The sequence below is a fragment of the Mesoplodon bidens genome, assembly GCF_964165515.1.
Source record: "Mesoplodon bidens genome assembly, contig: HAP1_SCAFFOLD_518, whole genome shotgun sequence".
NCBI lineage: Eukaryota > Metazoa > Chordata > Mammalia > Artiodactyla > Ziphiidae > Mesoplodon > Mesoplodon bidens.
Genome location: NW_027671192.1, coordinates 262,416 through 285,046, shown reverse-complemented (window position 1 = coordinate 285,046; position 22,631 = coordinate 262,416). Strand labels below are relative to the sequence as shown.

Genomic DNA, 22,631 nt, shown 5'->3' with positions numbered 1-22,631 from the left:
GAAGGATATGACACACTTCGATTAATAACTCTTTATTAAGAATTCCAACTCCAAACAGTAGAAAGCAGCAGCAACAACAAAAAGTCCTCAGAAGAACTTAAGGCTCAGCATTTGTGACAACTATAAGAGAAATGGAAATAGATTGATTTGACTGAGAATGAGGTAGATGGGTGTAGAGGGAATAGCGAATGGTGTATCGTACATAGGGGACATCCAAATCATTGCCGCTCTAGTTGCAGCACAGCTCAAGAAACAGTGCTTGAATGTGGTGTCCCAGCTTTTGCTTTGATACTCGTTTCACTATTGCTGACATCCTGGGGTGAGGAGAAAGAGAGTCTGTGAAGTAAACAGAGAGGAAAGACTTACAGAGACAAAGTTAAGAGAACAGTGAAGGTGAGTTGCATAGCTAGCTGATGTTTCCCACACCAGGCAGGACCTGTTTCTGTTTGCACACTGACCCAACTCAAGCCTGAGTTGATCTTTGATCTTACTTGCTGTCTTGATAAAGGAGTAGAACATAGATACACCCTGGAACAGCATGATGATCTCTAACTTGTGCTGTGTCTGAAGAGGGTGGAAAGGAGGAGGGGCAACACGGTCACTGGGATGGACATTACCAGTAACCTGGGCAACCACCACCACAGGTGCAGTGAGTGAAAGGGTCTTACCTTAAAATAGTCAAGGAACTGCTTGAGGGGCATCTCTTCACCATTAGGCTGCAGCCACTGTACCTCAAAGCAATCCCACAGTGACCACTGCTGGTTGTAGTATTATGGGACAAAGCACAGAGTAAAGCACAAAGAGTAAAATGGGAGCAAGCCCTAATCATACGCTCCTCTTTATTTCACAAACATGCCAGTTCCATTCCTACTTTGCACAGGTTCAAACAATGAACAAAGGATACACAAAATTAAAAAAGCCTCTCACCAGGTATGATGAAAACTAGAGCCTGTTCTACCGAAATAAGATACACACAACTTCTACGCATGCACACACACACACATAGCATCAATCACTGATGGGCAACACCAAAGGTTTCTATAAAAGCAAGCCCTTACCTGGTGATGGTGTGGGGCAAGAGGCTCAGAGAAACGGAAAAAAAAGGAAGGGCCAAGTTGATGAAGCTGTTCTTATAGGACTCAAGCTGTTGGTGTCCCTGAACTACCTTGTACAGCTCCAGACCTGCAAGGCCAACTATAGCTGCTATGGCTGGAATGATCTTCCCTGCAATCAGCTTGATCTGTAATACAGAAGGTGATGAGAAGACATAGTTGTTAGAGACGTTCAAGGTCTACAGAAGACTTCAAATGTGGCAGAGTTAAACTTGGAAAAGGATGCAAGGTTAGGTATAGAGTATTGTAATCTTATGCCGGTCAGCAGGGGGAATGTTATAGCTCTCTGCCCGGAGACTCAATACAGCCACAATGAAATGCATATGAAAGTTGCTGTCATCATCCTGTTGTGAGTGGAGACAGAGGAAGAACAGGAGAGACAGAGTTAAGGAGAAAAAGTTTTCCTGGATACTGGGAACTGAGGTATATTCACCTCAATTACCTGCCAGACCAGCCAAATACTAGCCAAGACCACAAAAGATACTTGGGTCATCCAATGCAGGAGAAACGGGTCCGTTTACCAGTCGTGGAAGATCCCACATGCCAGGGAGCGGCTGGGCACAGGAGCCATGTTTGCTGAGCCTTCACATCCGGCGCCTGTGCTCAGTAATGGGAGAGCCCACAACAGAGAGAAAGCCACGTACAAAAAAAAAAAAAAAAAAATTAACATAATTACTGTCAGGCCTGTAATCCCCAAAAATGCTTAGGGTGGCTCAGCCATTTCTCATACACGGTTGAGGTCCCCATCACAGCACTTTCTCAAAGTTGATGGGGTAGATCTTGAACCCAGGGAGGCTTTCTGGTTGGTCAGCATGGCTTGAGCTCCTGCAGGTGATTATCCACTGCGGAAAGGGAGGAAGTACACGTTAGTCCTTAGATACATGTTAAATCCCTGTTCACGGTCTGAGGTGCCAGCAGGAATCCAGGGTGGGACAGAGATGTTCAGGCAGATAAAGGATTTGAAAAGGAGAGACATCATGGGAAAGAGAAAAGAAGGGGGAAAGATAGGGCAGAAAACATGTCAGAAAAGAAAAAGGTAGACAGGTGTGTGGGACATGGAGATCTGTAGAGACACTGAGGGCAACAGGTAAAGCCACTAAGAAAGGATATAGACAGCAGCGTTAATCATGACAGATAAGAGGTGAAAGCACAGAAGTTGTTCACTGCTGAATGAGTGGACAGAAAAATGTGATCTATCCATCCAATGAAATATTAAGCCTTAAAATCCATTCCATTAAATATTAAGCCTTCCAAACTGGAAGTCTACTATATTTAAAGATGGTAAATCCTTTGTGTTTCTTACCACAATTAAAAAAAAAAAGGGAGTCAATGAGAACATACTTCAAGAGAAAGACATAGAGAGAGATGGGGAGACATGAAGGAAGATACGAGGGAAAACAAGAGACAGAGGGATAAGAGATACAGAAAGGAACATAGGGGGAAAGTGTACAGACAGCAAAGAAGAGAGTAATATGAAATGGGAGAGACGTGAAAAAAATCTGAAGAGGGAGACCAAGGAGGATAAATGTGAAGATTATGAGAACGTTCAGAGAATGGGAAAGTTCAAAACACCTGAAAGGGAGACACGTAGGGAGATAAAGAAAGAAAATATACAAAGAGGAGCATGAGAGAGTAGTTATTTCGGAAGGGAAATGCGGGGGATACATCAGGAGGGGAGAGATATACAGATGAAGAAATTGAAGGATATATGTAAAGAAGATGAAATGTAGAGGAAGACTTACAGAGCATGAGACAGAATAGGGTAGAGGGGGGGAAATTTGAGTTGGGGGGTAGTTAGAGATGGAGAGATGAGGAGGGCTATCTAGAGAGGGAGATGAGGAAAGATATATGGAGGTTAAAAATAGGTTAGGCCTTCCCTGGTGGCCCAGTGGTTGAAAATATGCCTGCCAGGGCAGGGGACATGGGTTCGAGCCCTGGTCTGGGAAGATCCCACATGCCACAGAGCAAGTAGGCCCGTGAGCCACAAGAAGTGAAAGCCCTCACACAGAAACGAAGACCCAACACAGCCTAAATAAATAAATAAATCAGTAAATAAATAAATAACAATAGGGTAAACAGGCATACCAAAGAAGGGGGGAGGTGGATGAGGAGATCTATAATGAAATGAATCAAGGAAGAAATCAAGGCAGAGAGCCTACTGGTAAAGATCATATCCATTTGTCCCTGCATATGGACACAAAAAGAAACAGAGAAAGAACAAAACAAAGCAAACATACACACAGAAAAGAGCTGGCCAACTGGTGCACCTGAGGGAGAAACAGTGGGAAGAACAAAGTAGTAGGGCATCAGAGAACTTGCCTCAACCAACCAACCTTATTTTAAATTGGAAGAAGCAAGGACCAAAGGACAGTGTGGATTAATCTCAGGCCTGAGATCTCAGAGCAGAGCCAGTGGCAAAACACAAGTACAAGGGACGCTTGCATAGGTAGGTGATAAGTAGGATGCTAGCTCTAGGCCAACTAGATAAACATCCTCACCAACACACGAAGTGGTCTGCAGCTCCTGGTCAGAAACATGGATCTTGACACCAGACTTCGGGGTGAACTCAAGGACCTGCACAGACTGAATGAGTATGATCACAGAAGCTCGGTCCTGAGAGCCCCTCAGCCCATAGGCCTGGGCAAACAGGTTGGCAGCAGCTATCACCTAGTCCAGATGCAAGGGCTAAGAGAAGGCAAGGTATGTTGGGGTAAGCATATCAGTACTCACCTAAGGAGCTGCAGCCTCCTTCCCATCCACGTACCCACATTTGACCCGACTGTAGGAGACCTGAGGGAGGAGACTTCATTGCTGACATCAAAGATGAGCGTCTGTGCACAGACCAGAAAGGAGCTCCTGAGCTTGTAAGCTAGGAAAACAGAAAGATGTGGGAGAGTGGGACCTGAGAGGAGAGGTCTTTCTCATAATTGTGACTCCTCATTTTCAAGCCCGGAAGTCCCAAATTAGTATATCGCTGGGCACCCCCTTTGTGCCAGACACAGAGCTATTTATGAAACTTTTATGGATTGCCAGTCGTGTAGTAACATATTTAATTTATTAACTTAGTAAATAGAAATCAACCCTCATAGAACTCTCATGAAATTAGGTCACCATTATTCCAACTTCCTACATGAGGCTACTAAGGCACGGAGAGAAAATACATGATTAGTCCCAATATCAAATGCAGTTGAGATTTGAAGCCACCTAGGTCCCGTGCTCTTAACACCAAAATTTCTCTTCTACAATCTCTATAGCCCTGACAGGGAATCTGGAATGACTCATGTCATATCTAAGGGAAATAGGTACCAAGTATGTTGCTTGAGAGAACAGGGCTGGGCAGGTAGAGGAGAGAGGTTGGGAGGAACAGGTCTTTGACTTCAAAAATCACTCACTTAATCATTTAATGAGATCTCTGGGACTTGGTGGTCTTGCCACAAATGGATGAACTGCAATGAACCATGTCAAAAGCGTGTAACAAACTGCTTCCAGTAAGCCTATTCTGACAAATGGAGCCCAGAAGAGTGTAATACCTGGTTCGGAGGAAAGCTGCGCAGCAGCTGTCTGATGTTGTTGGAGCACTGGTTGTGCCAGTGCTAGTAAGCCCACGTCACACAGTCAGCCCATGTATGTGGCCGCTGAAGCACCAGGCTGAGCTGCACAGCCTGCAGCACCTCTAGGGTTTGGATGCCTGCCAGGTGCAGTGTTTGCTCCACAAACTTTGAATCCCTATCAAGAATTAGAGAGGACAAAAACTCAGAGTTACACAGTGATCCCAGAGGGAGCTTAACAGCATGAAAAGTCAGTGCTGACTCCCAAATGTATAAGGCCCAAGGAATCATTAGATTATTTGAAAAGTAGACCATGTCCTAAGTGTTACACTGGTTACAGAATGCTTTGACTGACAGGCAGCAGACACGGTGAGCGAGGATTTGGACAGAATTACTCACATTACGTACTGGTTGACGTTTTCTGCTGGTTGCTTGAAGAGACCTTCAAACTCATCCATGGCAGACAGAGCAAATCAACACTATGTGGGTTACGGGAAACAAATAAGTTTCTGTAGGCCTTAGGACCACCATCAGGAAATACAGCAAATAGGAAGAGCATGGCTGTTATGGGAGAACAGAGGAAGAAAACCCTCCCAATGTGTCTCCTCAAACTTGTCAAGCCCTCACCACTTCAATGTAAAAACCTATGATCTTAATCTGGGAAGAGGTTTACACACAAGTGTACATTCATGCAGAATTTATTAAGATGTACACATTACCCTAGGTATGTCATGCATCAATTCAAGAAAAAGTTCACACCAAGAATAAAACATGAACGATCTCTATGCAGGTTCTGGGCACTGGGAAGAAAGTAAGATAGAGGTTTGACCCCTGTGAATTCGGAGGTCGATAAATAGTCACTGGTGAAGTGATCTGGAGCACCTTGATGCTCGAAATCCAGGTTCAAAGGCCAGCTTTGCCACAGTCTTGTGACAATCAGGCATATCTGTACTTGTGTTTCCTAATTTTAAAGACAAACACTGTAACAGTAAAACTACACCTCATGGAGTTAATAAGAAATAAGCAAACATGTACACATTTAAAGCTTAGTTTGAAAGTCACAAGGGCATATTAAGTATACATGTTTTTCAGAATTCCTGTGAGAGTTACTACTGTCATTCCAATTTTACAGATAAGGAATCTGAAGCATGAAGTGGTTAAGTCCAAGGGCACATAGTATATTAGTTTTAAAATCCTTTTTATTGGCCTTTCTGCATACTGGGTAGAGAGAAACACAATAATAGAACCATAACCTAGGAGAGGATTTATATGTATAGAAATGAACACACACACACAAACACATCTCTTTCTCCGTCTCTCTGTATCTACACACACACACACACACACACACACACACACACACACACACCAACATGGGATTCATGGAAAGGGAGAAAGACACATACTGAACTGACTCCACAAGTATAAACTCTTCCCTTCTGGAAGGAAAAGTGACAGACTGAACTGTTACTGCTCATTTTCTTCCTGTTCCCATACTTCCTAAACATAGCCTCAAAGACTGGGTTAAGAATCATTTTGATAAAAGGATGGTTATTTGTGGTCTGAAAGGGGACTGTAATTAGGGCCAAGTTCTGAGGACCAGTTAATGGGGTGCTTTTACTTTGTCAATGTACATGAGAGTTATGGTCTTTTGTATGTATGTGTACTATATAAACCCAACTATGCTGACAAACTATTAAACATATTTTGGGAAACAATTAGAAAATTATTCCTAAATATGGACTTAATATTAGAGATATCTAAATAACTAGCAGAGATGATATTAAGTTAATTTTGTTCAACGACAAAATAGTATCCTGTACACAAAGAAACATATCCTCACGGTTTAGATATACACTTCTCACATAAAGTATTTCACATGGTATAAATAATACTTCCCTGTATGTTTGCAAAATAAAAATTTCAAGTTAAAAAAATCATTATGAAAAGCGTTAGGCTCCTAGGTTTAAAGTGAGTGAAGGAGAGTTAAAGAGAGGGCAGATATTACATACACTGAGGCTTCATCATCGGAATAACAAGAGTTTGGCAACTGAGACACTGTCCCAGTACATATCTGTTCCACCTCTTTCTCCCTGCAAGGTTGATCACCTGCAAAGTGTGCTCGATGACATTCGGGAAGTTCTTCAGTGTGCACCTGGGGATGGACTTGTCAGGAGGGTCCTGGCTGGAGCTGTATGACTCTGTCAGGAAGGGGATAAACCCTTACACATTACCCTTGGTACCCAGTGTGCCTGACTCCAGAAGAGGCTTTCGGTACAACACACAGCAGCAGTCCATATACGTGCCTGTGAGAAAGTTGCAGCAGGTGAGGGTGGGGAAAATAACATCAGGATAGGACACGGTGACACACACTCCCTAAAACACACACATTACTCTCGCCTCGTCCTCACCCATCCCCAAAACTCACGGGCATCCACATTGTCCGAGGCATTGTCCACACCATCCAGGTTTTGGAGGAATTTATCAATCATACACATGCTCTGTGTGAGGGCCCACACAGTTCTGATGGCTCATCACACGGATGTGTGCGTTTATCTGGTTCACAGCTGCAGCATCTGTATCAGACTTCAATTTCTGGGTAGTGATGGGGAAATAGAACTGTCATTCACATAATCACCCAACAAAACTTTACAGAGCTGTTCTGAAAACGGATTTAAGTAATGATGCACAAGACCTAGGCTCTGAGGTCAGGAGGCTCTGTGGTCTATGACAAATGCCACACAGCTTGGGCTGGGACAAATGAGGAATGGCGTGAATAAAAAAGGAAAACAGTGATACAATAGGAGACAATGGGTTGAGTATCTGTTCTTTTGTCTACCGAACATCCACTGTTTTTCGTTACTAGCACCCCGAGTTGGAGTGCATTCACGCAAAGAAAACCAAGGTCCTCTGAACATACAAAAACAAAAAGGATCCTCTGAAACCAAGTCAGATCACATTCCTCTCCTCAAAGTCCTCTATTGATTCCCACTTTCACTAAGGGTGAAATGAGCTGGTCCCTATTCCTTTGACAACCTTCTCTCTTACCATGATCTATCTCTGTCTCTACTACTTAAACATAGCAGTCATATTCCAAACTCAGGGTTTTGCTCACACTGTTAACTTCACCTGGCATACTCTTCCCTGAGATTTCTTCCTGTTCTCGTATACCATCTTTAATTCTCTGCGGTTATACCACCTTTCCAATGAGGATTTCCTTTACCACACTGCAAAACACCCTCTCATGGCACTTCCAGTTCTATATCTTCATTTTCATTCTTGTCCCTACACATTATGTTTCACCTTGTTATGTTCTAAACACATACAGTGCTATGGTATTTATTATTTGCTCTAGCAGTTGTTCAAAATGAAGTTAAAACAAAGTTTGTGGTTTCTTTTTTATCTGATGCACTGCTATCAAGACTTCCTACGTTTGATATTTAATCTGAGAACATTTTAAAATATTATTACTCCATTTAAAATTGGAGGGGCTTCCCTGGTGGCACAGTGGTTTAGAATCTCCCTGCTAATGCAGAGAAAATGGTTTTGAGCCCTGGGCTCGGAAGATCCCACATGCAACGGAGCAACTAGGCCAGATCCACAACTACTGAGCCTGCGCGTCTGGAGCCTGTGCTCCACAAAAAGAGAGGCTGCACTAGTGAGAGGCCCGCGCACTGCGATGAAGCATGGTCCCCGCTTACCACAACTAGAGAAAGACCTCACACAGAAAGGAAGCCCCAACACAGCCAAAAATAAATAAATTAATTAATTAATTAATATGGAATAATTCCATTATATAGTACAAACACTAGGAAAGAAACTCCAATACAAAGCGTTAATGACAGGAGTCAATCTGTATTTACAGTTTTTCAAATTTTACTTATATAATGTCTTAGAAGATAGCTGAATTTTCATTATTTACTGACTTTAATGTATTACATGTTTTGCTTGAAAGATGTCAGGGATATCCAGCCTCACAGAAAAAAAAAATCAATAACATTTTCAGATGACTCTTGATATTTATATATATATATATATATATATATATATATATATATATATAAACTTGACAAGCAATATTTCTTTAACGTTTAGTTGAAAGGTGAAATACTGATCCACATCATTACCCACTGTCTTTCTCTGTATTTTGAATGGCTCTTTAGTTAATGCACAGTTCTGTATCATCATGAATTGGTCTGGTCATTTGGAGAATACTGTGTTTTGGGGTTATGGACAGCCTCCTAGAACAGAGTGGAAAATTACCCTTTCACCTGATAAAATGAGGATAAAAAGGACATAATGTCTTAGTATTCTTAAAAGAGTTGTGATCTTTTGGACTTGAGGAAAGAGTGCTGCCAACCTCCGCTGCATTAGAGAATCTCTCATTTACTATGTCTTCTCACTAGACAAAAGCAGAAAACTTTCATTTGCTATCTTATATATTCTAACTACTTAAGTAGTACCTAGTATTTGCATGATAAAATGAAAGGAAAGATAAACACTGGGCAGGCAAAATAACACTGAACTTTACAGAGACGCCCCAGATAGATCCCTCTATAATCTAGCTTCCAGAGTTCCACATTAGCCGTAACCAAAAACCAAAGAAAAAAAAAAGATGGCTGGGGACAGGTTTAAACTCACAAATGAAAGATGTAATAAGTTTTCAATAAATATCTCCTGGAAGAAAGAGTGAGTGGTAGAGAAAAGAAATAAGGTAAGAACTGAAGGAAAGAGACAAACAAAAAAGTCCTAAGGTGGGCTTCCCTGGTGGCGCAGTGGTTGAGAGTCCACCTGCTGTTTCGGGGACATGGGTTCGTGCCCTTGTCCAGGAAGATCCCACATTCCATGGAGCGTCTGTGCCCATGATCCATGGCCGCTGGGCCTGAAGGTCCAGAGCCTGCGCTCCACAATGGCAGAGGCCACAACAGTGTGAGGCCCGTGTACCAAAAAATAATAATAATAATAAATAAAGTCCAAAGGCAATAAGACAGATAACCAGAAAAAGACAGGAGAAAAGTGAAAAACAAAGCTGAACCACATACCATATCCATTCCACTCACCTTGATATCACAAGGTCGGAACAGAAACTGTCGATTCAGATTGGATTTTACTATGGTGTCCATGTCTGTAATGGTGATTGCCATACCCTCCCCACAGCCTAGCCCAGTCATGGCAAAGGTCTTGAGTAGCTCACAGCCAACGGCCCCTGCACCCACCTGGGTGGTGGCCAAGAAGGGAGACACAAGATGGTTAGGGTCACTGGGTACCAAAACCACTCCGCACTCCTCACTACCCCTGCAGATGGCAAGAGAGGGTAAGAGGATCTATGACTGCATATTTAAGTCACAGTGCCATAAAAATCCATGGTGCTCTAAGGAAAGAGGCACAAGACCAGGATATAAAGGGCCTGGTGTGAAGAAAATGGAAGAGGGATGAGATGAGGGTACAAGCCAACACCATCCCTTGTACACCACGAGGAGATTCCAGAAGAGGTGGCCAGAGCCTAGGGGACCTAAAGGTAGCTTTTGACCACAAGGTTCTCTCACCAAGAAGTATCTCTGCTTGCCCAGCTTCTCTTGCAGGCCGGAGCCAAATACAGACTCCTGCCCATCATTACGGTTCTGGCACTGAGTCATGTGAAGGGAAGAGAGGGTTAGGGAAAAGCCACCTTAAAAAGATCCACAATAATGTTTTATCTGTGGGCCCAAATCACATACTGGAAGGCATGTGTCCCCTGTAAAGGCCTCTTTTTCCTCAGGGAGACACTCAATGGCATCAAAGTACAGCTACTGTATAAAATGCATAAACTTTCCAGAGCAGACTTGAGGAGGCGGTTAGAAAGCGGATGTGATCACTGGTTAATCAGAGCTGGACAGCAAGCAGCAGGGCCGGAAAGGAACCTGGCCCACGCCCAGCACTCTCCGTCTCCACTCGCGCTGACCTTCATAAACTCCTGGGCAGCCACACAACCAGTGAAGGAATTGATGGGTGCCAGATCCCCTGGTGCCATATAAGCCGGCTTCCGGATGAGGTCTTCATCCAGGCTGTTTTGCTGCACTGTTGGCAGAGCTTGAGAATTCAAGCCTGTGCTAGTGTCACCAGTTCTGTTGCATCCTCCTGGAAGGAGAAAAAGAACAATCACACCACTGTGGGGAGAGGGAGAGGTAGAAAAACTAAATAGATGAAAAGGCATAGAGCAGATTTGGTTCAAGGACCTGGCTGGCTTGCCCACCCATCTACCTCATTGTGGGGCTGATGGGTCTGGTCATGCTGGGCACAGAACTGGTGCAGGGCCTGGAAGCCAATGTGTAGCTGAGGAGAGCGAGAATACTTGGCAAAATCTGTTATCACAAAGTCCTGCTCTGCCTGTGAAGAGGGCAAGGTTTTCTGTGGAGAGCAAGATATCAGAACCAAAAAAGTAAAAACCGTAGAGATGCCTGGAACCGTACAACACACCCTCCTGCTCATACTCACAAAGCTTATCCTCTTAGTTACTTTGACATGACTGACAATGCCTCCACAGATGTAGTCAGAGAAATTGGAGGTATCACAGATACTAAAGGTGTAGAGACCTGGGGGATGAAAAGAATGAAGGGTTATCTGCCAATTCATTCCCTCCCAAGATCAACAGCACTATCAAAACAGGGATATGAAAACCTCCCACCTTCTTCCTCACCTAACACCCTCCCCAATACATTGGGAGTTTGGTGTTAACAAATATAAGCTATTATATATACAATGGGTAAACAACAAGGTCCTACTGTAGAGCACACGGAACTCTATTCAGGTTCCTGAGATAAACCATCATGGAATAGAATATGAAAAAGAATGTATATATAGATAACTGAGTTACTTTGCTGTAAAGCAAAAAGTTACACAACATTAAATATTAAATCAACTATCCTTCAATTAAGAAATAAAAATAATGTATCGTACATCATAAAACAAAATCAAAAACACAATGCTGATTTCTTCAGACAACACAGGTATTCTATGTCTAAATGCCACTCTAGAGAAAAAGAAGTAAGCCCTGAAAGGATCAGATGGCAACTACATAATTTCTCTAGAACAGACTCAAAAATATTAAAGGAACACAAAATGCAACACCAAAACGCTAACATTCACAATTACCTTCCATCCATCAACACTTACCAGAAACTTACCAGCAACATCTGTGGCTTTAGTTTTCATCAAATTTGTAAAATTTTTGGCCATTATTTCTTCATAAACTCTTTTGGCCCACCCCTTTCTTGGGAATTTCTTTGACATGTGAAATATATTTATAATAGATGTTTTAATGTTCTTGACCTGTGATTTTACATAACGTGATTAACAAATTAACACACAAGAAAAAATTAGGAAATTTAACAAAGTAGAAGAAACTATGCAAAATACAACAAGTGGGGGGGGGGAAAGTCAAACAAGTCATGTGCCTTAATATACATGTACTTGGAGTTCCGGAAAGAGATAATGGGGTGGCAATGAGCTCCGAAAGTAATATTTTCAAAAAACATGTGGGCAGAAATTTTCCCAATTTGATAAAACTATAAACCCATATTTAATATATATTTAAAAAACTGCAAAAGAGACATGGAGAAAACTATACAAATGTATAAAATGTATAATATATATATATATATATATATATATATATATATATATATATATATATATATATATATATATATATATATATATATATGTCTATATTCCTCTGGGTTCTGCTTTTGCAGAATCCCATATTTTGGTATGTTGTGTTTTCATTTTCATTCACTTCAGAGTATTTTCTAATATCCCTTGGACACTGTTTGACTCTTTTTTTTACTTAGGAATGTGTTCTTTAATTTCCACATGTTTACAAGTTTTCACAAGTTCCTCCTATTATTGATGCCCATTATTCTTTCCTTTGTGGTCAGAGAACAATTTGGTGTGATTTAAATTATTGACACTTGTTTTATGGCCTAACGTGAAGTCTATCCTGGAGAACATTCCTAGTTCAAGTGAAAGGAGATTGCATTCTTCTGTTCTTGGGAGGAATGTTGTGTACATGTCTGTTAAGTCCATTCGGTTTATATCATAGTTTTGTTTAGGTCTTCTCTTCCCTTGGTGATCATACGTTTTGTCACTTATTTGGATATGCTGTTGAACCTATTTATCTCTCTCTCAAATTTTGTAAGTTTTTGATTCAGGTATCTGGAACTTTTTTGTTAGGTGAGCATTTGTTTATAATTCTTGTGTATTTCAACAGATTTACCCTTTTATCAATAATATATTATTAATCTAATATAATAATATAGTAATATATACTGTCCTTTGTCTCATAATTTTTTTTATTTAAAATCTGATGTATCCATTGTTAGTATAGTCACTATAGCTTTCTTTCGATTTTTGTTGGCATGAAACTTATCTTTGCAACATTTTACTTAAAATCTATTTGTTTCACACTAAGATTTGTCTCTTTAACAACATATAGGTGGTCATGTTTTTAAAAAATCCGTACTTCCAATCTGCTTTCTAATTGGACATCTTCTAGTGTACCACTTTTATGGTTATTTGTTATTTCTTTTACTATATACATTTTAGAGCCATTTTATTAGTGGTTGCTCTGGAGTTAGGTTGTTATAAAGTAAACTGACAGTTTCTAACAACCTAGTTCACATTAATACCAACTTAATTTCAAAATACGAATTTTTGCTTTTATCTAGTTTATCCTTTTTCTTGTGCTGTTCTTATCATAAATTACATCTTTACACACTTTATACATCAGCACCAATTATTATTTTTTTTCCTATGGAGTAATGTTTTAAATCAGGTAAGAGAAAAAAGTAACTGCATTAGTTTACTATTGTGGCTGTAACACATTTTTAGGAATTCAATTGTTTAAAACTTTACAAATTGTTCTTTTAAAATACTACATGTTACAAGTCCCAAATCCATTTTACTGGGCTAAAGTCAATATGTTGGCAGGATTGGGTCCATCTGGAGGCTCTACTGGGAGAATGTATTTCCTTGCCCTTTTTTTTGCTTAGTGGTTGCCAGTATTCCTAGGCTAGTAACCCCTTCTACTACCTTCAAATACATCAGTTCATTTTCTACTTCTGTCATCACATTAACTTGTCCTCTGTCACTGACATCTCCTTCATTCCTCTTATAAGAAACATTTTGATTAGATCCACCCAAGGTAACCCAAGAAAATTTCCCATCTGAAGACTCTAATATAATCATATATGCAAAGTTTTCTGCATAAATAACATACATGTCCTGGGGATTAAAATGTGGGCATATTGGGGGACTATTATTCAGACTACATTCATACACACAAAAAATTCGTTTAAATTATCCTCTGTATTTACCTATATAATTACTTTTACTGATGTTCTTCCTTTCTCTGCATTTGCGTTATCATCAAAGTGTCTTTCATTTTAGTTTGGACTCTCTCCAGGAATTATCTCATCTTGTAGGGCAGATAGTTAGCAATAAATCCTTTCCGTTTTGTGCTTATCTGGAATTGTCCTAATCTTGTCCTCAGTTTCAAAAGATGGTTTTGCTGCATATAAAATTCTTGGTTGACAGTATTTGTTTTATTTTTTTTTTCTTTTAGCACTATGAATGTATCCAAGTGTCTTCTGCCCTGCATGTTTTCTAATGTGCAATCTTTGTTTTTGGCTTAATTGAGAATCTCTTACATGCCATGGGTTGCTACACAGTGCTTTCACAATTCTCTCTTGGTTTTTGGCTTTCAGTAGTTTAATTATGATATGTGTTGCTATGGATCTCTTTGAGTTTACGCTGCTTTGAGTTTGTTTAGCTGGGCGAATCTGTATAATGATGTTTTGCATCAAATTTGGGGTGTTTCTTGGCATTAATTCTTACAACTTTCTTTCTGCCCCCATAATTATTTTGACAACTCCCCATGTCAAAGTACATTCGAACTGGGTGACGTCCAAATTATGTCAAATATAGCCAGTCTTGCAAACGCAGAATTCCAAGGAACATCTCAGTCACGTCAGATAATGATAAATCTTTGGAGATTAGGTTCTGAAAGAATTCTCACTTTGTTCTTCTCCTTCTGGTGGCTACTCAGATGCAAAAGGAATGCATACTCTTTCAATATGTACTATTATTAAGCTGGAAAAAAGGAGGATGGGATTGTGACCATTTAAAGTCTCTAGAGCTTGCTGATCTTACCAAGATTCAGTCATTTTTCAACACGTAAATACTTCCCTAGTTCCTGTGAAATTTTGTCAATTTCCAGAGTTCTGAAAAAGTTGAGTCTGACAACTTTGTAGGTTTGTAATGTAAAGAATTTTTGGAGGGCCTTACTCTATCATCTTCTGACATAACCCATTAGCTGTCCTTTCTGAGGAAGAAACAATGATCCTTTCGTGTTTCAGCTCACAGTTGACACAAGAGTAGTGTTGGACCCTCACAGTAATTCTTTCCATGATTACCAGCTGTGTGACCTGAAGACAGGGACCTCACTTCTCTGGGCCATCTATAAAATGAGGATAATGATTGTAACTTACCCCATTGGTAGAGTTTAAAGGAATAAATATGAATAAAGTGCTTAAAAAAGAGTGTGACACACAGTAAGTACTACCTAATTAATATTAGTAGCTGGAGTACTATTAAATTACCTGGTGTATTATGACACCTGATAAAGACTTACATTCCCCACACTGTAAAGATCATGTAAGTATTTGCTATTCTTCTTATCATCACCTTCATACCATCAATGGATGCTGAAAAAAAATTGCCTGTGATCACACAGCTGGGAAAGAACAATGCTGGATTTTTCATTTAGAAACTTTGCAGGTAACTGACATACTGGACCAGAAGGCTTTCCCTTCCTCATATACAGAAGTATCTACTTCTTCGCTAGACGCAAGGCTCACAAATCTATAACCCGTTAGGGAAAATTATACATGGTTTATGTACATGAATGAGCAAAGGCCATACTCTTCATGATAGATGTACAACTGTCCTAAATAGAGCCTCTCTAAATTGGGACTATACTCTCCCTCATGAATAACCAATTCATGTAATTTTGCATGATAATATCTGTGTCCCAGCAGCACAACTGTTCTTTCTCCATTCCTGACAAGAAGGACACCATATGTTCATGAATGGTAGTAAAACTATAGCAAATGAAGTCCTAATGGTACCGTGTTCCTCCCCAGATCCTAGTTGACTAGGCCCCAGTATCCTTTCTTAGCCTGAGTTGAAGACTATCTTTACGAAAAAAGTGATCCCCTATGAAACGAATCTTATTGACACAGATCTCCAAATGCTTGGAGGAACCTATAATGGAACTTGGGTCACAAAGGCCATTCTGGAAAGATCCCAACATTTGTACTAGGACCCTTACTTAAACAATATTCCTCAAATCCTGCCTTGATTATCAATCTCCAATTTTACCCAAATCCACTTCCCTTTGGAGAACATTGCAAATACCATGTGCTATCGAAACATGGACACCAATGATCATCCGCCAAATATTCCTAAGCCCTGTTGCAAAATGCTATGCCCCCAAAGAGACATCCAAATACCTCCCCTCAGTCCCTAAACAGCACCTCCTATAGGTCCCCTCCAGAATAGACATCCCCTAAATGTCACCATGGGCCATAGATGCAAAGACATACCTCAGGGGATACCTGAAGTTTAGATCCTTTCTACAAATGACGTGTAGGCTTTTAGACAGCTTGGACTCCTCTTGACTCCCTGAACAGAGCAGAAAGTGAACTTTCTGTTGGTGATAAGAGAGAGCAGTTGAGCAGGAGCTAATGGTGTCACCCTGTCAGCAGGAAACACTCTTATTTACCATTGCAAGAAAAAGAATAGGAATAAACCTACCCAGGGAGAGAAAAGAGTTGTATGCAGAACACTATAAGACGCTGATGAAAGAAATGAAAGACGATACAGATGGAGAGATATGACATGTCCTTGGGTTGGAAGAATCAACATTGTAAAAGTGACTATATTACCCAAATAAATCTACAGATTCAATGCAATGCCTATCAAACTACCAGTCACATTTTTCAGTGAATCAGAAGAAAATATTGCACAATGTGTATGGAAATAAAAAGACACCGAATAACGAAAGCAAACGAGAAAGAAAAATGGAGCTGGATGAATCAGGCAACTGCACTTCAGACTATACTACAAAGCTACAGTCCTCAACACAGTATGTTACTGACACAAAAACAGAAATATACATCAATGTAACAGTATAGAAAGCCCAGAGATAAACCCACTCACATATAGTCATCTTATTTTTGACAAAGCAGTTAAGCATATACAATGGAGATAAGACATACTCTTCAACAAGTGGTGCTGGGAAAACTGGACGGATACATGTCCAAGAATGAAATTAAAACACTCACTAACACCATACACAAAAATAAACACAAATGGATTAAAGTCCTAAATGTAAAGTCAGACATGACCAAACAATTAGAGGAAAACTTAGGCAGAACACTCTATGACATAAATCACAGCAAGATTCTTTTTGACCCACCTCCTAGAGAAATGGAAGTAAAAACAAAAATAAACAAATGGGATCTAGTGAAATTTAAAAGCTTTAGCACAGCAAAGGAAACCATAAACAAGACCAAAAGACAACCCTGAGAATAGGAGAACATATTTGCAAATGAAGCAACTGAAAAAGGATTAGTCTCCAAATTTTACCAACAGATCATGCAGCTCCAAACCAAAATCACAAACAACAATCCAAAAATGGGCAGAAGATCTAACTATACAGTTCTCAAGGTTGATATACAGATTGCCACAAAACACATGAAAGGTTGCTCAATATCATGAATCATTAAAGAAATGTAAATCAAATCTACAATGAGATATCACTTCACATTAGTCAGAATGGCCATCAACAAAAACTGTACAAACAATAAATTCTGTAGAGGGTGTGAAGAAAAGGGAAACTTCTGGCACTGTTGTTTGGAATGTAAATTGTTACAGTCACTATGGAGAACAGTATGGAGGTCATAAGAAACTACTACTAGAAATAGCATAGGACCCAGCAATCCCACTACTGTGCTTATATCCTGAGAAAACCATAATTCAAAAGGAGTCATGGAACACAAAGTTCATTACAGGTCTATTTACAATAGCCAGGACATGCAAGCAACTTAACTGTCCATGGACAGATGAATGGATAAAGAATGTGTGGCATATATATACAATGGAATATTACTCAGACATAAATAAAATCGTTAGAACTATTAAACAAATTCAGTAATGTTGTTGGATGTGAAAAAAAATACAAAATTAGTTGCATGTCTATACACTAACAAGAAAATAGCTGCCAGAAAAATAAAGAAAACACTTCCATTTACGGCAGTACCAAAAACAATAAAATGTTAGGACTACATTTAAGCAAGGACACAAAAACATCTCTACACCTAAAAATATGACATTTTCAAAAACTGAAGAAGACACATGTAAATAGAAACCTATCCCATGTTTCTGAATTGAAAGAATGAATACTGTTCAAATGTTCACGCTACCTAAAGCCATCTATAGACTCAATTGAAACCCAATAAATTTTCAATGGCAATTTTCCTAGAAATAGAATAACAATCCTAAAAGTTGTACAAAACAAGAAAGGACCCTGAAAATAGACAAAGCAATTTTCAGCAAGATAAACAAAACTGGATGCAACTCACTTCCTGGTTTCGAACAATTATACAAAGTTATGGTAATCAAAATAGTGTGAAATTAGCATAAAAACAGACAATAGACCAATAGAATAAGACTGAGAGCACAGAAATAAACTCAGCCATGTCCAGTCAACTAACATTTGACATGGACGACAAGAATAAACAATGGAGTAAAAATAGACTTTACACTGAGTGGTGTTGGAAAAAAGGGATATCCACACGGAAAATAATAAAATTGAACACCCATATTAGACGATTCAAAAATTAACACAACATGAACAGAAATCACAAAATCCCTAGAATTAAACAAAACAATCTCCAAAGCATTTGTCTCAGCAATGGATCTTTTGGATATGATACCAAAAGTAGAAGGAACAAAAAGAAAATTCAACATGTGTGACAAAATCAAATATAAAAGCCTCTGCACAAAAAGAATCTTGAACAGAGTGAAGAGGGAATGGAACAGGAGGCATAGGAATTCTCCTATGGAATGGGAGAAAATATTTGCCAACAACATGCCAGCTACGGGACTAATGTCCAAACATAAAAGGATTCAATTAAAAAAAAGTTGAATAATCTAAATAAAACGTTGGCTGAACACCTTATCAGATATACTACCTTCATAGGAGACCTACAAATGACCAACAGGCTCACGAATATTTGGTCAACATCTGTAATAGTAAGAGAAATACAAAATAAAACCACAAAGAGTTGTCAACTCACACATTTCATAGTGGTTATTATGAAAAAGAAAAGACATAAAAGTGTAGTCAAGCATGTAGAAAACAGGGAAAACTTACAGACTGTTGGTGGGAATATACCTTAGTACAACCACTACATAAAAAAATTAGGATGTTCCTCAAATACTAAAAATAATACCACCATATAACCTAGCAATTCCATTTCTGAATATACATATTTCAAGGAAATGAAATCAGTTACTTTACTGAGATATTTGAACTCCAATGTTCACTGTATTAATAATTACCAAAATATGCAAAGCATAGACACTAACTGTTTATTAATGAATAAACGGATTAAGAACTGTATATATTACCACAATGGATATTATACAGCCATATAAAGAAAATCCTGCAATTTGTGACCACATGAAATCAACTTGTGGGCATTATGCTTAGTGAAACAATCAGAGACATAAAGACAAACTGTGTGGTCCCACTTATTTATTAAATCTAAACGGCAGAGGTCATCAAAACAGAGAGTCGATATGTATTTAATAGGTGTGGGGTTGGGAAAAATAAGGAGATGATAGTCAAAGAGTACAAATGTCCTGGTATAAAATGTGTAGATTCTTGGGATCTAACTTACAGCATAGTGACTTAGTTACCAACACTTTATTGCATATTTCAAGGTTACTAGGAAAGTAGATCTTAAATGTTCTTACAGCACACACAAAAAAATGGTAACTATGTGAGGTGATAGAAGTATTAACTAACATTATTATCACATTATTTGACAACACAGATATAAGTCTAATCATCATGCTGTGTACCTTATAATTACCAAGGTTATATGTCAATTATATCTCAATAATGTTGGGGAAAATGTATTAAAGATAGGACCTAAATGTTTCAAAGCCTTTGAGTAAAGATAAGGAACAAACTTCTCAAGATTGGCCTTGGCAATAATTTCTTGACAATGACAGCAGGAGAGAAGGCAACAAAATCAAAAGTTAAGTGAAGTGAAATTGACCTGAAACATTCCTACATAATAAAGGAAACAATCAACAGAATTAACAGGCAATCTATAGAATAGTATAAAATATTTACAAACACGTACCTTAGAAGTGGCTAATATCCAAAATACATAAGGAAAGTGCAAAACCTCAGTAGTGGGATATCACCTCATATCTGTTAGATTGGCTATTATCAAAAAAGAGAAGACAGCAGGCATGACAAAAGGGAACCACCTTACACTCTTGTTGGGAATGCTGTTTGGTGTAGCCACTCTAGAAAAGAGTTTGGAGGTTCCTCATAAAACCAAAAATTAGAACTACCAAATCATCCAGAACAAAATCTTTGGTTATTTATAAAGAGGAAGGAAAAATGCCGACTCTAAAAAACACCTGAATACCATGTACACTGCACCATCATTCTCAAATGCCATACCAGGATAACTACACACTTAGCCTGAATAGATGGATAAAGGAAAGGTGCCCCAGCAAGTTATTTTGTGTGGCAGGAAATAAAAGTGGCACAATAAAAATATATTCAGGCATACTAGAAATAAAATGGTGCCTTTTTGTAACAAAATGGGTGCACCTTAATGGCACTATGTTAAGTCAACATCTCTAATAGTAAGAGATGTTGAGAAGAAGTATGATGAAATAAGAAGTAAGAAGTACTTAAGAAGTAAATCAGACATATAAAAACAAAAATGGTGTAATCTCACTTATAGGAAAAAAAAATAATCTTCGTTGCAGGTTTTTCTCCTTCATCACTTTAAATATATCCTGCCAGTCCCTTCTGGCTTGGAGAGTTTAACAACTCTCCTTCACAATCTCTTCCAAAATATAGCAGGGGGAGGAAGACTCCAAAACTAATTCTATGGCGCCACAATCACCCTGATACCAAAACCAGGCAAAGATATAATAAAAAAAAAGAAAACTACAGGCCAATATCACTGATGAATATAGATGCAAAAATCCTCAACAAAATGGTAGCAAACAGAAGCCAACAGCACCTTAAAAGGATAATACACCATGATCAAGTGGAGTTTATTCCAGGAATACAAGGATTCTTCAATATATGCAAATCAATCAACATGATACTTCATATTAACAAATTGAAGGAGAAAAGCAATATGATCATCTCAAGAGCTGCAAGGAAACTTTCGAAAAAATTCAACACCAATATATGATAAAAACCCTCCACATAGTAGGCATACAGGGGAGTTTCCTCAACATAATAAAGGCCATATATGACAAACCCACCGTAAACATCATCCTCAATGGTGAAAAACTGAAAGTATTTTCATCAAGATCAGGAACAAGACAAGGTTATCCAACCTCACAGCTCTTTTTCAACATAGATTTGGGCGTTTCAGGCACAGCAATCAGAGAAGAAAAGGAAATAAAAGGAATCCAAATCAGAAAAGAAGTAAAGCTGTCACTCTTTGCAGATGACTTGATACTACACATAGAGTATCCTAAGGATGCTACCAGAAGATGAATAGAGCTAACCAATGAATTTGGTAAAGTAACACGATACAAAATTAATGCACAGAAATCTCTGGGATTCCAATAGGCTAATGATGGAAAATCTAAAAGAGAAATTAAGGAAACACTCTTATTTACCATTGCAAAAAATAGAATAGGAACAAACATACCCAGGTAGAAAAAAGACCTGTATGTAGAAACCTATAAGATGCTGATGAAAGAAATGAAGGAGGATACAAAGAGATGGAGATATATACCATGTTCTTGGGTTTGAAGAATCAACATAGTGAAAATGACTGTATGAAATAATGCACTCAACAGAGTCAATGCAATCCCTATCAAATTACCAATGGCATTTGCAAGGGAACTAGAAGAAAAAAATTCACAGTGTGTATGGGAACAAAAAACACGCCAAATAGCCAAAGCAATCTTGAGAAAGAAAAACATAGCTGGATGAATCAGGCTCCTGGACTTCAGATTATACTAAAAGCAACATTAATCAAGACAGTATGGTACTGGCACAAAAACAGAAATATAGAGCAATGGAACACGGTAGAAAGCCCAGAGGTAACCCCACAGATATATGGTCACCTTATTTTTGATAAAGGAGGGAAGAATATACAATGTACATGAGACATCCTCTTCAACAAGTGGTGATGGGAAAACTGAATGGCTACATGTACAAGAATGAAATTAGAACATTCCCTAACCCCATACACAAAAATAAACACAAATCGATTAAAGGACTAAATGTACAGTGAGACACTATCAAACACTTAGAGGAAAATATAGGCAGAACACTGTATGACATAAATAACAGCAAGATTCTTTTTGACCCACTTCCTAGAAAAATGGAAATAAAAACAAAATTAAAGTAATGGGACATAGTGAAACTTAAATTTTTTTCACAGGGAATGAAACCATAAACAACACCAAAAGACAACCCTCAGAATGGGAGAAAATATATGCAAATGAAGGAACTGAAAAAGAATTAATCTCCAAAATTAACCAACAGCTCATGCAACTCTAAAACAAAAAACACAAACCATCCAAAATGGGCAGAAGACCTAAATAGACATTTCTCCAAAGATGATACACAGATTGCAATAAAACACAT

At 38.9% G+C, this 22,631-nt stretch overlaps 1 pseudogene across 1 annotated transcript in view; it reads right to left on the bottom strand.

Moving 5' to 3' along the window:
* Nucleotides 1–491: 491 nt before the first annotated feature.
* Nucleotides 492–22,631, bottom strand: part of LOC308611703 (ubiquitin-like modifier-activating enzyme 1) — a 40,415-nt pseudogene continuing 18,275 nt past the window's right edge. Inside the window, exons 2-18 of the transcript in view lie at nt 11,135–11,232; nt 10,901–11,047; nt 10,592–10,777; nt 10,378–10,481; nt 10,207–10,287; nt 9,721–9,876; nt 7,089–7,255; nt 6,770–6,966; nt 5,060–5,124; nt 4,643–4,838; nt 3,920–3,981; nt 3,611–3,797; nt 1,868–1,954; nt 1,364–1,456; nt 1,059–1,240; nt 669–770; nt 492–564 (exon numbers count right to left, since the gene is read on the bottom strand). The product of the transcript in view is annotated as a ubiquitin-like modifier-activating enzyme 1 (transcript). The remainder of the gene's footprint in view (nt 565–668; nt 771–1,058; nt 1,241–1,363; nt 1,457–1,867; nt 1,955–3,610; nt 3,798–3,919; nt 3,982–4,642; nt 4,839–5,059; nt 5,125–6,769; nt 6,967–7,088; nt 7,256–9,720; nt 9,877–10,206; nt 10,288–10,377; nt 10,482–10,591; nt 10,778–10,900; nt 11,048–11,134; nt 11,233–22,631) is intronic.